Source organism: Diceros bicornis, chromosome X, assembly GCF_020826845.1.
Source record: "Diceros bicornis minor isolate mBicDic1 chromosome X, mDicBic1.mat.cur, whole genome shotgun sequence".
Lineage (NCBI taxonomy): Eukaryota > Metazoa > Chordata > Mammalia > Perissodactyla > Rhinocerotidae > Diceros > Diceros bicornis.
The window spans coordinates 109,070,928-109,085,489 of NC_080781.1; the positions used below are offsets into that span (position 1 = coordinate 109,070,928).

Genomic DNA, 14,562 nt, shown 5'->3' on the forward strand with positions numbered 1-14,562 from the left:
AGAAGTGGAAACACAATTTGAATGAGAGTGGATTTCTCATCTGAAATCATGCAGGCCAGAAGGAAGCGGCATGATATATTTCACATGCTGAAAGAAAAGCACTGTCAAGCCAAATCCTATATCCAGAGAAAATATCCATCAGGAATGAAGAGGAAATCAAGACATTCCCAGAGAAGGCAAACTAAGAGAATTTGTCACCAGCTGCATTAAAAGAATGGTTTTTAATAAAACCTTCCCTAAAAGAATGGCTTAAAGAAGTTCTCTAAATGAAAAAACAATGCTAAAAAAGGTATCTTGGAACATCAGAGAGGAGGAAAGAATATGTTAAGCAAAAATATGGGTAAATAGAATTTACTTCTCTCGAGACTTTCAAACTATGTTGGACAATGGAATCAAAAATTATAATGCTATCTGATGTAGCTCTAAATGTATGTTGAGGAAATATTTAGGACAAATATATTGTAAATGGGGAAGTGTAAAAAGACATAAAAGGAGGTCAAGTTTCTATATCTCACTAGAACTGGTAAAATGAAGACACTGATAGTCTGTGATAAGTTATGTATATATAATACTTAGAGCAATGACTGTGATAAGTTATGTATATATAATACTTAGAGCAATGACTTTAAAGACTACACAAAGAGATACATTCAAAATCACTACACATAAATTAAAATGGAATTCTAAAAATTTTCAAGTAACCCACAGAAAGGCAGGAAAAAAGAAATAAGAGAAAGAAAAAAGAAAACAAAAAATAAAATGGCAGATTTAATTATAAAATAGCAATAATTACATTAAAGTTAAATGGTATAAATGTACCAATTAAAAAATAAACTGGCAGAGTGGATTAAGAAACATAAGCTTTCTACAGGAAATTCACTTTAAATATAACAGTATAGTTAGGTTGAAAGTAGAAGGATGGAAAAAGTTATATCATGCAAACATTAATCAAAAGAAAACAAGAATGGCTACATTAATGCCAGAATATGTATAGAGAAAATATATATGTTAATATACATTAGAAATATATATGTGAGGGCCGGCCCCGTGGCTTAGCGGTTAAGTGCGCGCGCTCTGCTACTGGTGGCCCGGGTTCGGATCCCAGGCGTGCACCGACGCACCGCTTGTCTGGCCATGCTGAGGCTGCGTCTCACATACAGCAACTAGAAGGATGTATAACCACGACATACAACTATCTACTGGGGCTTTGGGGAGGGAAAAAAAAAGGATTGGCAATAGATGTCAGCTCAGAGCTGGTCTTCCTCAGCAAAAAGAGGAGGATTAGCATGGATGTTAGCTCAGGGCTGATCTTCCTCACAAAAAAAAAAAAAAGGAAAAAAAAAAGAAAGAAATATGTATGTGTTATTATATATAATAGATAATTATCTTTTACATATTGTATATTAAATTAAATATATATTAATACATAAATAATAATAATACATATATAGAGTGTAATATAAAATGGATTTTAGGGCCAAATGATGGAACTGAGACATAAGATATTATATAATGGATCAATCCACCAAGACATAGCAATCCTAAATGTGTATGCACCTAACAACAGAGCTGCAAAATTATGTGAAGCAAAAACTGATTGAACTAAAAGGAGAAATAGACAAATCCACAATTATAGCTGGAGACTTCAACACCCCTCTCTCAATAATTGACAGAACTAGACAAAAAAATCAGCAACGATATAGTAGAACTCAACAACACCATCAACCAATCTAATCAACATTTATAGAACACTCCACCTAAAAGCGGAATACGCATTCTCTTTGTGTACCCATGGAACATATATCAAGATAGGTCCTACCCCAAGCTTAACAAATCTTAACAAATTTAAACGAATTGAAATCATACAGAGTATGTTCTCTGACCACAATGGAATCAAACTAGAAATCAATAACAGAAAGATAGCAAGAAAATCTCCAAACACTTGGAAACTAAGCAATATACTTCTAAACAATTCAAGGATCAAAGAGGAAGTTTCAAGGGAAATAAAAAGATACTGATGTTGAAATGAATTAAAATGAAAACACAGCACATCAAAATCTGTGGGACACAGATAAAGCAGTGCTGAGCAGGAAATTTATAGCACTAATTGCATACAATAGAAAAAAGGATAAGTCTGAAATAAATAATCCAATTTCCCACCTTAAGGACCTAGCAAAAGAAGAAAATAAATCAAAAGAAAGTAAAAGCAAAGAAATAATAAAGATAAAAGCAGAAACCAATGAATTGAAAGCAGAAAAACAATACAAAAAAAATCGATGAAACAAAGCTGCTCCTTTAGAAAGATTAAAAATTTGACAAACCTCTAGTAAGATTGACAAAGAAAAAAAGACACACATTACATTACATACCCTGCAGACATCAAAAGGATAACAAGGATATGCTATGAGTAGCTCTACACATAAATTTGTCAAATTAGATTAAATGAACCAATTCTTCGAAAAACACAAATTAACACAACTCATCCAATATGAAATAGATCATTTGAATAGCACTACAACTATAAGGAAATTTAATTAAAAACTTAAAAGACTCAATTTAAAAAAACAAATCTCCAGGTCCAGATAGTTTCACTGGACTATTCTACCAAACATTTAAAGAAGAATTAATACCAATTCTACACAATCTCTTCCAGAAAAAAAGAGGGTCATTTCCTAAATCATTGTATTGCCCTGATACAAAAACTGGATACAGTACAAAAAAAGAAAACTATAGGCCAATATCTCTTATGACTATAGATGCAAAAATTCTTAAAAATTTTAGCAAATAGAATTCAGTAACACATAAAAAGAAATATACACTGAACAAGCAGAGTTTATTCCAGGGATGCAATGTTGGTTTAGTATTCAAAAATCAAGCAATGTAATCCACCATATTAACAAGCTAAAGAAAAAAAATCACATGATCATATCAATTCAGAAAAAATATTTGACAAAACTCAACACCCAATCATGAGAAAAAAAAAATCTCAGAAAAATAGGAACAGAGGGGAGCTTCCTAAACTTGACAAAGAACATCTACAAAAATCCTACAGCTAACATCATACTTAATGGTGAGAACCTAGATGCTTTCCTCTTAAGATCTGGAACAAGGCAAGGATATCTGCTGTCACCACTCTTATTCATCATAGTGCTGGAAATTCCAGCCAGTGCAATAAGACAAGAAAAGGAAATAAAAGGCATAGAGATAGGAAAGGAAAAAATAAAACTGTCCCTATTTGCAGCTGACAAGACTGTCTATGTAGAAAATCCCAAGGAATTTACCAAAGAACTCTTAGAACTAATAAGTGAGTTCAGCAAAGTTTCAGGTACAAGATAAATGCATAAAAATCTATTGTATTTCTATATACTAGCAATGAACACATGGACACCAAAATGAAAACTACAATACCATTTAAAATCACTCAAAAACAAAATGAAATGCTTAGATGTATATCTAACAAAACATGTACAGGACTTGCATGCTGAAAGTTACAAAAGGCCTCATACAAGAAATCAAAGATCTAAATAAATGGAAAGACACACCATGTTCATGGATTGGAAGACTCAACACAGTAAAGAAGTTAATCCTTTCCCAAACTGATATACAGGCTTAATGCAATTCCTATCAAAATCCAAGCGAGATTTTTTAATAGATATAGACAAGATTATTCCATAATTTATATAGAAAGACAAAGCAACTAGAATAGCTTAAACAATTTTGAAAAAGAATAAAGTGGAAGGAATCAGTCTACCAGATTTCAAAGCCTATTATATAGCTATAGTAAGCAGGACTGTGTAATATTGGCAGAGGGATAGACATATAGATCAATGAAGCAAAATAGAAGCCCCAGAAGTAGACCCACATATATATGTCCAACCAATTTTTTTTTTTTTTTTGGCGAGGAAGATTAGCCCTGAGCTAACATTTGTTGCCAATCTTCCTCTTTTTGCTAAGGAAGATTGGCCCTGGGCTAACATCTGTGCCCATCCTCCTCTACTTTATATGTGGGCTGCCTGCCACAGCATGGCTTTATAAGTGGTACGTAGATCTGCACCCGGTATCCAAATCTGCGAACCCCAGGCCGCTGAAGTGGAGCACGTGATCTTAAAACCACTATGCCACCAGGCCGGCCCCCCAACCAATTTTTCAAAAAGGTGCAAAAGCATTCAATGGAAGAAAGAGAGGCTTTTCAACAAATGATGCTGAAGCAATTGATCATCCATCAGCAAAAAATGAAAATCTAAGTCTCATGCCTTATATAAATATTAACTCAAAATGGATCAGGGATTTAAATGTAAAACTATAAAACTTTTAGAAAAAAACAGGGGAAAATATTTAAGAAGCAGGCGTAAGCAAAGAGTTCTTAGATTTGACACTAAAAGCAGGATCCATAAAAGGAAAAATTGGTAAGTTGGGCTTCATCAAAATGAAAAACTTGCTCTTTGGAAGATCCAGATAAGAACATGAAAACAAGCTACAGAATGAGAGAAAATATTTACAAACCACATATCTGACAAACGCCTAATATCTTGAATGTATAAAGAACTCCCAAAATTCAACAGTAAAAACACAATCTATCAGAAAATGGGCAAAAGACATAAGAGACATTTCACTGAAAAGGATATACAGATGACAAATAAGCACATGAAAATATGTTTAACATCATTAGCCATTAGGGAGATGGAAATCAAAACCACAACAGGATATTGCTACACATCTATCAGAAGGGCTAAAATAAAAAATAATGGCAACACTCAAATACTGGCGAGGATGTAAAGAAACTGAATTGCTCATGTTTCTGGTGGGGATGTAAAATGGTACAGCCACTCTGGAAAATCGTTTAGCAGTTTTTTAGAAAACTAAACATGCAACTATCATATGACCCAGCAATTATACTCCTGGGCATCTATCCCAGAGAAATGAAAACTTATGTTCACAGAAAAACCTATACACGAAATGTTTATAGCAGTTTTATTCCTAACAGTCAAAAACTGGAAAATAACCCAGATGTCTTTCAACATGGATGAAACTGGGGCTGGCCCCATGGCAGAGTGATTAAGTTCAGTGCACTCTGCCTCGGCAGCCTGGGTTCGTGGGTTCAGATTCTGGGTGCGGACCTACACCACTCCTCGGCCACACTGTGGCGGCGATCCACATATAAAGTAGAGGAGGATTGGCACAGGTGTTAACTCAGGGCTCAGGGCTAATCTTCCTCAGCAATATGGATGAAACTTAAGGACATTATGCTAAGTAAAATAAGCTAGTTACAAAATGACAAATACTCTACGATTCCACTTATATGAGGTATCTAAAGTAATCAAATTCATGGGAACAGGTAGTAGGATGGTGGTTAACCAGGGGAGGGGGAAATGAGTTGTTTAATGGGTATAAAGTTCCAGTTTTGCAAGAGGATAAGAGTTCTGGAGATTGGTTGCACAACAATGTGAATGTACTCCTAAACTGTACACTTAAAATTGGTTAAGATGCTAAATTTTATGTTATGTATATCTTACCACAAGCAAAAAATTTTAAAAACACATTCATCATATAACTTTAACCTTGTGTCTCATTATCAGTAACTGCCCACATAGCATACTATAAATCCTCATTTTGTACAAACCTAGAAATTATTCTGAACAATTATATTGCATAATATTGTCCATGTTAAGAAAAAAGATTAATTTGTTAACTGTGTACATTTAAAATATACCACAATTTTTAACCTTTGCTTGGTATTTATTTAATATATCCTCAAAAATAAAATTGGGCAGGTTTCTCTAGACCTCTGAGAGTCCTTGTATCCTCTTCACACTCCCCTTTTCAACCACCTTTCCCTTTCCCCAACCTCTTTTCTAATTCTTTACCCTTCTAGTGCCCCCATCCCATTTCTACAGAATCCTCACCCTGCAGGTCCTCAACCCAGGGGCTCCTGTCATTTCTGCCTCCCATCCCTGCCCAGCAGCCTGCATTCATCTTTTTGAGCCAGAACTGCTAACCAGGGAAACTGCCACTAGCTGCTTGGACTTGGGGGAATTTCCAGTCCTGCTTGTCAGAAACTGGCATGGAATGTTGTAGAACTGGGGTAAGGAGTGCCAAGTTACAAAGTAGCAAGGCTTTCAGAACAGATTTTTGCATGAGGCTGAAGTCAAAGCTCAGGAACTACTTCCAAAGTGAGGATGAGAAAGTTGATAGAATTGGCTAAATCTCTCACTAAACATTGGTGGCACAGGTCCCTTTGTTTGTCTAATACACAATCGCAGTCACTGTTAGGAAACCACATAGCCTGCAAATAAAGGGACAATTGGTTGGGTCAACACTGTACTTCTAACAAACACTAGTCCTTAGTGGAAGTCAGGATAGGTAGAAATGGATTCCAGACACATACACAGGTAAACTATCAGCTTTCCATACCAGAGCCTGGACCAGAGAGACCTGACCTGAATCCCAACTAAGCATGTTACTCCAAATCGTTCTGCAGCTAGTAGGAAGAAAGAGTGCCATAGTTTCATGAGTGTCTCTGGCCAATGGTATCCAGAATCAGGCTTCCCCCTCTTAGTGACCACAAAGCCAGCTTCAAGGGAATACAGTCACACAGGGCTCCCACTCAGAAGGGCCTGTGCTTGATTTAATGCTGTGCTATTGGCATCTTGAAATTTTTTATAATTTTATCTTTGGGCCGGCCCCGTGGCTTAGTGGTTAAGTGCGTGCACTCTGCTGCTGGCAGCCCGGGTTCGGATCCCGGGTGCGCACCGACGCACCGCTTCTCCGGACATGCTGAGGCTGCGTCCCACATACAGCAACTAGAAGGATGTGCAGCTATGACATACAACTATCTACTGGAGCTTTGGGGAAAAAGATAAATACAATAAAATTATTAAGAAAAATAATAATAATAATTTTATCTTTGAACTTATATTTTGTAAGTGAAGTTCAATGGGACAATGGATCATGCATGTGAGCAGAGAAGATATGTGGAAGAAAGAAAACAGCTTTATATTTAAGTACATTTAACAGCAATTTTTTCTTGCTTTTGAAAAAAGCATTTTCATTTTGCATTGGGCCTGGCCAATTAGGTAGCCAGTCCTGCATGACCACCACATTTTCCCAGCAGGACACAGCAACAACTGTCTAAAATCTGCCAACCAGATACTCTAGCTCTGCTTCAAAGAACCTGGAACTTTATGGTACTTTGTGCTTTTTTTCCCCTTTAATTTCACAAAATACATTTATTAGAGGGAAATTAGAAAATATGGTCAATCAAAAAGAATATATTGGGGCTGCCCGGTGGCGTGGTGGTTAAGCTCACATGCTCCACTTCAGCAGCCTAGGTTCGAGGGTTCAGATCCTAGGTGCAGACCTACACATCGCTCGTCAAGCCATGCTGTGGCAGCATCCCATATACAAAAATAGAGGAAGATTGGCACAGATGTTAGCTCAGGGACAATCTTCCTCACCAAAAAAGAAAAATATATAAAAGTCATTGCTAATCCCAAGATCCAGAGATAACCACTCTTAATATTTTGACATATATCCTGTTTATATGCACATATACTCATTTTTGTAAAAACGAATATTAAATCACATATTTTTTTAGTAATCTGCTTTACTATATTAATATATTAAAAATATTTTTTCTAAACAAATGGGACGACATCAGAATAAAGAATTTTTTGCAAAGCAAAGGAAACCAGGAACAAAATGAAAAGACAACCCACCAAATGGGAGAAAATATTTGCAAATCATATATCCAACAAGGGGTTAATTTCCAAACTATATAAAGAACTCATACAACTCAACAACAAAAAACAAACAACCTGGGGCCGGCCTGGTGGTGTAGCAGTTAAGTTCACGTGTTCCACGTTGGTGGCCCGGGGTTCGCTGGTTCGGATCCTGGGCGCGAACATACTCACCGCTCATTAAGCCATGCTGAGGCAGCGTCCCACATAGAAGAGCTACAACTCTACAACTATGATGCACAACTATGTACTGGGGCTTTGGAGAGAAAAAAGAAAAAAGGAAGATTGGCAACAGATGTTAGTGCAGGGCCAATCTTCCTAAAAAAAAAAAAAGTGATCAAAAAATAGGCAGAGGATATGAACAGACATTTTTCTAAATAAGATATACAGATGGCCAACAGGCACATGAAAAGATGTTCAACATCACTAATCATTAGAGAAATGCAAATCAAAACTACAATGAGATATCACCTTACACCTGTTAAAATGGCTATAATTACCAAGACAAAAAACAAATGTTGGAGAGGATGTGGAGAAAAGGGAACCCTCATACACTGCTGGTGGGAATGCAAACTAGTGCAGCCACTATGGAAAACAGTATGGCAATTTCTCGAAAAATTAAAAACAGAAATACCATACAATCTAGCTATCCCACTACTAGGTATTTTTCCAAAGAATTTGAAATCAACAATTCAAAGAGACTTATGCACCCCTATGTTCATTGTAGCGTTATTCACAATAGCCAAGACATGGAAGCAATCCAAGCGCCCATCAACTGATGAATGGATAAAGAAGATGTGGTATATATACACAATGGAATACTACTCAGCCATAAGAAAAGACAAAATCATCCCATTTGCAACGACATGGATAGAACTTGAGGGTATGATGTTAAGTGAAATAAGCCAGAGAAAGACAAACAACACGTGATTTCACTCATACATGGAAGATAAAGAAACACATGGATAAAGAGAACAAATCAGTGGTTACCAGAGGGGAAGGGGGTTGGGGGGTGGGCGAAAGAGGTAAAGGGGCACATATGGTGATGCATAAAAATTAGACTATTGGTGCTGAGCACAATGCAGTCTATAGAGAAACTGATAATACTGTACACCTGAAATTACACAATGTTATAAACCATTATGACCTCAATAAAATAATTGAAAAAAAATAAAAATATTTTTTCATGTCACTAAATATATACATTTTTATTTTCTAAAGGAAATAAATTTGTTGATTTTTCTAATTATAAAAATATTAGCTCAATGGGGGAAAGCATCAGGCAATAGAGAAATGTATAAATAACAAAGCAAAAATTGTACTTAATCTCACCATCCATAATCATTGCTAACAATTTGGTACAGATACTTTGAGATTTTCTTCTATGTATATATATATATATATAAATACACATATAAGTTATGTATTATATATACATATTTTAAAAAATAGGATCACATATGTATAGTCATATAATCTTTATTTTCCTATAGAATATGGCTATATTTCCCTGTGAATATAGATCACTATATACTTGTACATAAATGAGATTACCCTATACATAATATTCTTCATACTGATTTTATCTCCTAACAATATGATCTAAAAGTCTTTCCCATTCCAACACATATAGATTTCTTATTCTTTGTAGTGACCAAAGAGTTTTTTTTTTTTTAAAGATTTTATTTATTTATTTATTTTCCCCTTAAAGCCCCACTAGATAGTTGTATGTCATAGCTGCACATCCTTCTAGTTGCTGTATGTGGGACGCAGCCTCAGCGTGGCCGGAGAAGCGGTGCGTCGGTGTGCACCCGGGATCCAAACCCGGGCCGCCAGCAGCAGAGCGCGCGCACTTAACTGCTAAGCCACGGGGCCGGCCCAAGAGTTATTTTTTTATGGTAACATTGGTTTATAACATCATATAAATTTCAGGTGTACATCATTATACTTCTATCTCTGCATAGATTACATCATGTTCACCGCCAAAAGACTAATTACAATCCATCACCACACACATGTGCCTAATCATCCCTTTCGCCCTCCTCCCTTCCCCCTTCCCCTCTGGTAACCACCAATCCAATCTGTCTCTATGTGTTTGTTGTTGTTTTTATCTTCTACTTTTGAGTGAGATCATCCAGTATTTGACCTTCTCCCTCTGACTTATTTCACTTAGCATAGTACCCTCAATGTCCATCCATATTGTCACAAATGGCTGGATTTCATCGTTTCTTATAGCTGAGTAGTATTCCACTGTGTATATACCACATCTTCCAAAGAGTTATTAAAGTAAGAGTTATAAATACTCATTGTGTAGATTTATTATAATGTAACTATTCCTCAGATGATAAACATTTAGGCTGTTTCTAGTTTTTCAATTATTAAAACAATACTATGATGAACATTTGGTTATATATACTGTGTGTGTGTTATGTATATGAGTGTGTATCTTTGGACTCTTGTCCAATTATTTCTTTAGAATAAACTACTAGATGTGTAATGGCTGGATTAAAGAATACAAACATGAAATTTATACTTTACAGTTCATATTGAGCAAATATGTGTAGCTTCTTTATTTTTTTCTATGTAAGGTTTCTCAAAAACTCCTATCCCTCTGGACGATACAGGAAGCATGCAGATATAAACTTGCCAATTAAAGATATCATTAACTCAAAGTTTAAAAAATAATGTTTTTCTATTTCAAATAATCGCCTTTGGGTAAATGTTCAGACTTTCAAGATTTCTCTCCTTTCTCTTTCCCAAGATGTTCTCATGGCAATTGAGGGTGGAACCCTGGCCATTGGCTGTCCTTTGGGTCTCTGTTGTCCTTTCATTCCATGTTGTCTCTGGATTATCTTCTGAAGTCCATGAGGGCTGGTGCTGGTGTCTTTACCTATTCTAGTCTCTGAGACTAATAATGTCAACCTTCTTGGCTCTATCATGTGGCACCCTCATCACAGCTTATTGGTATGGGAGTTCCTACACAGGCATGACTACAGTCCCTACGACTCATCTCTAGAGGGTGGTCACCCATAGCATCTGCTTGGTGTCATCTCATTTGGAGAGTAAGCTGGCCCATGTCCCACTAACTTTCCAGAACATAGTCCAGATCCCAGCTATGCCAATCTTTGGCCCATGGGAAACTAGGAGATAATTTTTTTCCTTCTTACAACTCACTATGCCATCATGCCTTTTTCTTTTTTCTTTTCTTTTCTCTCTCTCTTTTTTTTTTTTTTTTTTTGCTGAGGAAGATTTGCCCTGAGCTAACATCTGTTGCCAATCTTCCTTTTTCTGCTTGAGGAAGATTAGCCCTGAGCTAACACCTGTGCCAATCTTCCTCTGTTTTGTGTGTGAGTTGCCACCACAGTATGGCTGATGAGTGGTGTAGGTCTGTGCCTGGGATCCAAACCCGCGAACCCGGGCTGCTGACTCGGAGCATGTCAAACTTAACCACTACACCACGGGGCCGGCCCCATCATGCCATTTTTAACCTCATATCTGGGTGGCATCATGTTGGACATGATACTTCCCTAGGGGAGCTTACTATTTTCCCAGCCTGCACCTGGGGATGCAAAAGAACTGGTTCTACTGCTCTAAGAATCTCCCAAACTTATTTGGGACCACCTCCTTCTTCCTAGGCAGCCCCCTCTAGGAACCAGAAAGTTCTATATTTTACTTTTTCTTCCTACTTGGACAAGACAAAATGTCCCTTCCTTCTCAAGGTGGCATGCACTCTCTCCATTCCCTGGGGACATATGATGGAAAGCTATCAGATTACCAAAAAGGAAACACATTGAGAGGTATTTCAAAAAATATCCATGTCACACATTTTAATGCCTTAATACATATTAGTTACTGAATTATCCTACAAAATATAGTACCAATTTAAACTCCCAGTAGCAGTATATGAGACGTCCTTTCCCATAGTCCTTCAACAGTGGGCACTAAAATTGGCCAACTTGTGCAAAATCTTGTTATCCCAATCTTTTAGTTTGTATTTCTTTGAGTATTAGTGGTTGACAGTTTTCGATGTTTATTTGTTCTTTTGTGAATTTCCTCTTCATGATCTTTGCCCATTATTCTACTCATCTTTTTACATTTTCCTTATTGATTTATGAGAGCTCTTTATATAATATTAACCCAAGTTCACCATTTGTCTTTTAATTTCATTTACGGTATTTTTTGCTTTTCAGAATTTTTAAAATTCATGCTTAGAAGGGCTGATTATATGAATATGTATCTACATTTTATTCTGCACCTTTATGTTTTAATGTTTTCATTTAAGTAATATATTTGAAATTTATTTTGGTGCAAGAGGTGAGGTAAGGCTCTTTACTTCCCAAATGGTTAACAAGTTGTCATAATGTCCTGATGTTCCTTGTAAAGAAGAAAAATATAGAACTCTTGATTTTCTAGAAAACTGTGGCTTCAATGTAGTAACTGTAAGTGACCACTATAAACTTCCTTTATTTTCTGACTACACCAACCCTGAGGAACCTAGGTCTAACCAAAGTTCAATCTCCTAGGCACATACTTATCTGGATTTGGTGAATGGTAAATAGAAAGGGACCTTCCAGATGTGTCTTGGAGAGGTAGAATATCTGACAATGCCCACTGCCCTGTGTCGAACACCCTGACCATTTTCCAAAGACCAATCACTGGGATTCCTCACAACTTCCTGGCCAGAGTTGCACTAGTCTGGAAGAACTCCCTGCATCTCAGCTATTACAGAATCATTCCTGAGCCAACCCAGAGATGTTTATTTTAGAAAGCTTAGAAGTACAAAGCACAAGTTCTCTTTGGTGGAGATATCTTCAGGATGATGGACAAACTATCAATTATCTTGGAGTGGAAAACCCCCTGAACTATTAAGGACATCAACCAATTACTGGAGTTTCCCCAGTTTTCCGCCTCCTTCCTAATAACCCTACTAATAGAACTACTCAAGAAGGAAGGCTTTTATATAGTCCCTAGATGCAGCCACACCATGCCAGCAACTGAAATCCCTGTTTACTTCTGCCTTTATCCTTGCCTACCCTATCCCAACAGGCGCTAAGGTTCTTAAAACCAGCCTCCAATTCTATGGAGAGAGCCATTAATCGTGTTTCCTCCAAAAATATACTACTTTACTCCTGTACCCACTTCTTAAGGAAACTGGCTTTGGTTGAAGTTAAGAATATAGCGTGGAAACAGGAATTCCTGTCTTCTAGCTGTAGACATACTACTTCTTCAAAGTCCTCAAGTCCCTGTAATACTAAGGTCAAAACACCATTGGATCAAGTAATTAGACAAATCAGAAAACTCAGTTTTTGACAAATGGAGGGCAGTATTTGTAGAGATATTTGTTTCACATCCAATATAGGTGGGATCACTAACTAGATGCCCTATCACATAAGCCAGAATACCAGGGAGTCCCAGAGACTGCCCCTGCCCCCAAGAGATCCCCTGGCCTAAAAAATTGTATCCACCTAGCATCATGTGGCATTACAATAATACAATAGGGACAGCAGAAGAAGTAGATTAAGTAGAGCAATTAAGTAGGGCAATGCATGGCTGAGGTCCAGAGCTACCCAGGGCATCCTTTGTAGAGACAGAAAGCAAATGGAAGGATGGATACTTTCTGAAGGACCTTCCATATCTCTAATGAGAGAAGCCCATATATAAGTGATGCACTTCTGCTACAGGTAACTCTCACAGTCATCTGGAAAACTACCCTCCTACACACCCACATTTGTGAAACATGTGCCCAGATCAAAGATGAGTTAATTCAACAAACACTGAGCACTGTTTATATGCCATATACCGTGAGAGAGGGTGAGGATGCAATGATGAACCAAACAATCATGGTTCCAGTCCTCCCAGTTTAGGGTATAGAGAGGGTAGACAGATATTAAACACATAATTACAATAAAGTTGATCACACTATTATGATTCAGAACGTACAAGATAGACCCTGAAGGCCCAAAGCATTCCTATGTGGAGCTCTGCTCCCAATTTCAATGTGTGGAGGGTGGATGGTTCCCCCCCACAGCACCAAGCAATGCTTGGGACACCAGCTGGGTGTCCCACAATTCAGCTAAATTCTGACACTATCTACACAGAGATAGCATCAGACTCCACAGATTGAGGGCTCAGTCCCACAAGACTGACCCCCACCTCCACACTTCAGATGCCAGTCACAAGCCCAGGTTGTTACCTGTGCTTCTCATCAACTGGCTACAAATTGGAGGTTCCAAAACCCCCTCCAACTCAGGATGCCAATTGCAAGTCCAGGTGGTTGGTTACCTGTACTTCTGACCTGACTGGCTATAAATCAGAAATTCCCATGATTCCTTCCTTCAATTCTATTAATTTGCTAGAGCGGCTCACAGAACTCAAGAAACCCGTTTACTTACTAGATTACCAGTTTAATATGAAAGGATATAATTCAGGAAGAGCCAGACGGAAGAGATGCACAGAGCAAGGTATGGAGAAAGGACGAGAAGCTTCCATGCTCTCCAAGCGTGCCACTTTCCCAATATCTCCATGTGTTCACCAACCCGGAAACTCTCTGAATCCTGTCCTTTTGGGGTTTTATGGAGGTTTCATTACATAAGCATGATTGATTAAATCACTGGCCATTGGTGATTGATTCAACCTCCAGCCCCTCTCCCCTCCCAGGAACTCAGGGAACTTTCAGTCCCACCCTTCTACTCTTGGTTGGTTCCCCTGGCAACCAGTCCCCATCCTTTGGTGCTTTCCAAAAGCCACCTCATTAACATAAAGTCAATTGTGGTGGAAAGGGGCTTGTTATGAATAACAAGACACTCATTTCACCTTTCTGGCATTG

The 14,562-nt window shown here is 37.6% G+C and overlaps 1 long non-coding RNA gene across 1 annotated transcript in view; it reads right to left on the reverse strand.

Moving 5' to 3' along the window:
* Window positions 1-14,298, reverse strand: part of LOC131401359 (uncharacterized) — a 61,297-nt gene extending 46,999 nt beyond the window's left edge. The window contains exon 1 of the long non-coding RNA XR_009217662.1: window positions 14,129-14,298. This is a non-coding gene — a long non-coding RNA (uncharacterized LOC131401359). The remainder of the gene's footprint in view (window positions 1-14,128) is intronic.
* Between the last annotated feature and the right edge of the window lie 264 nt (window positions 14,299-14,562).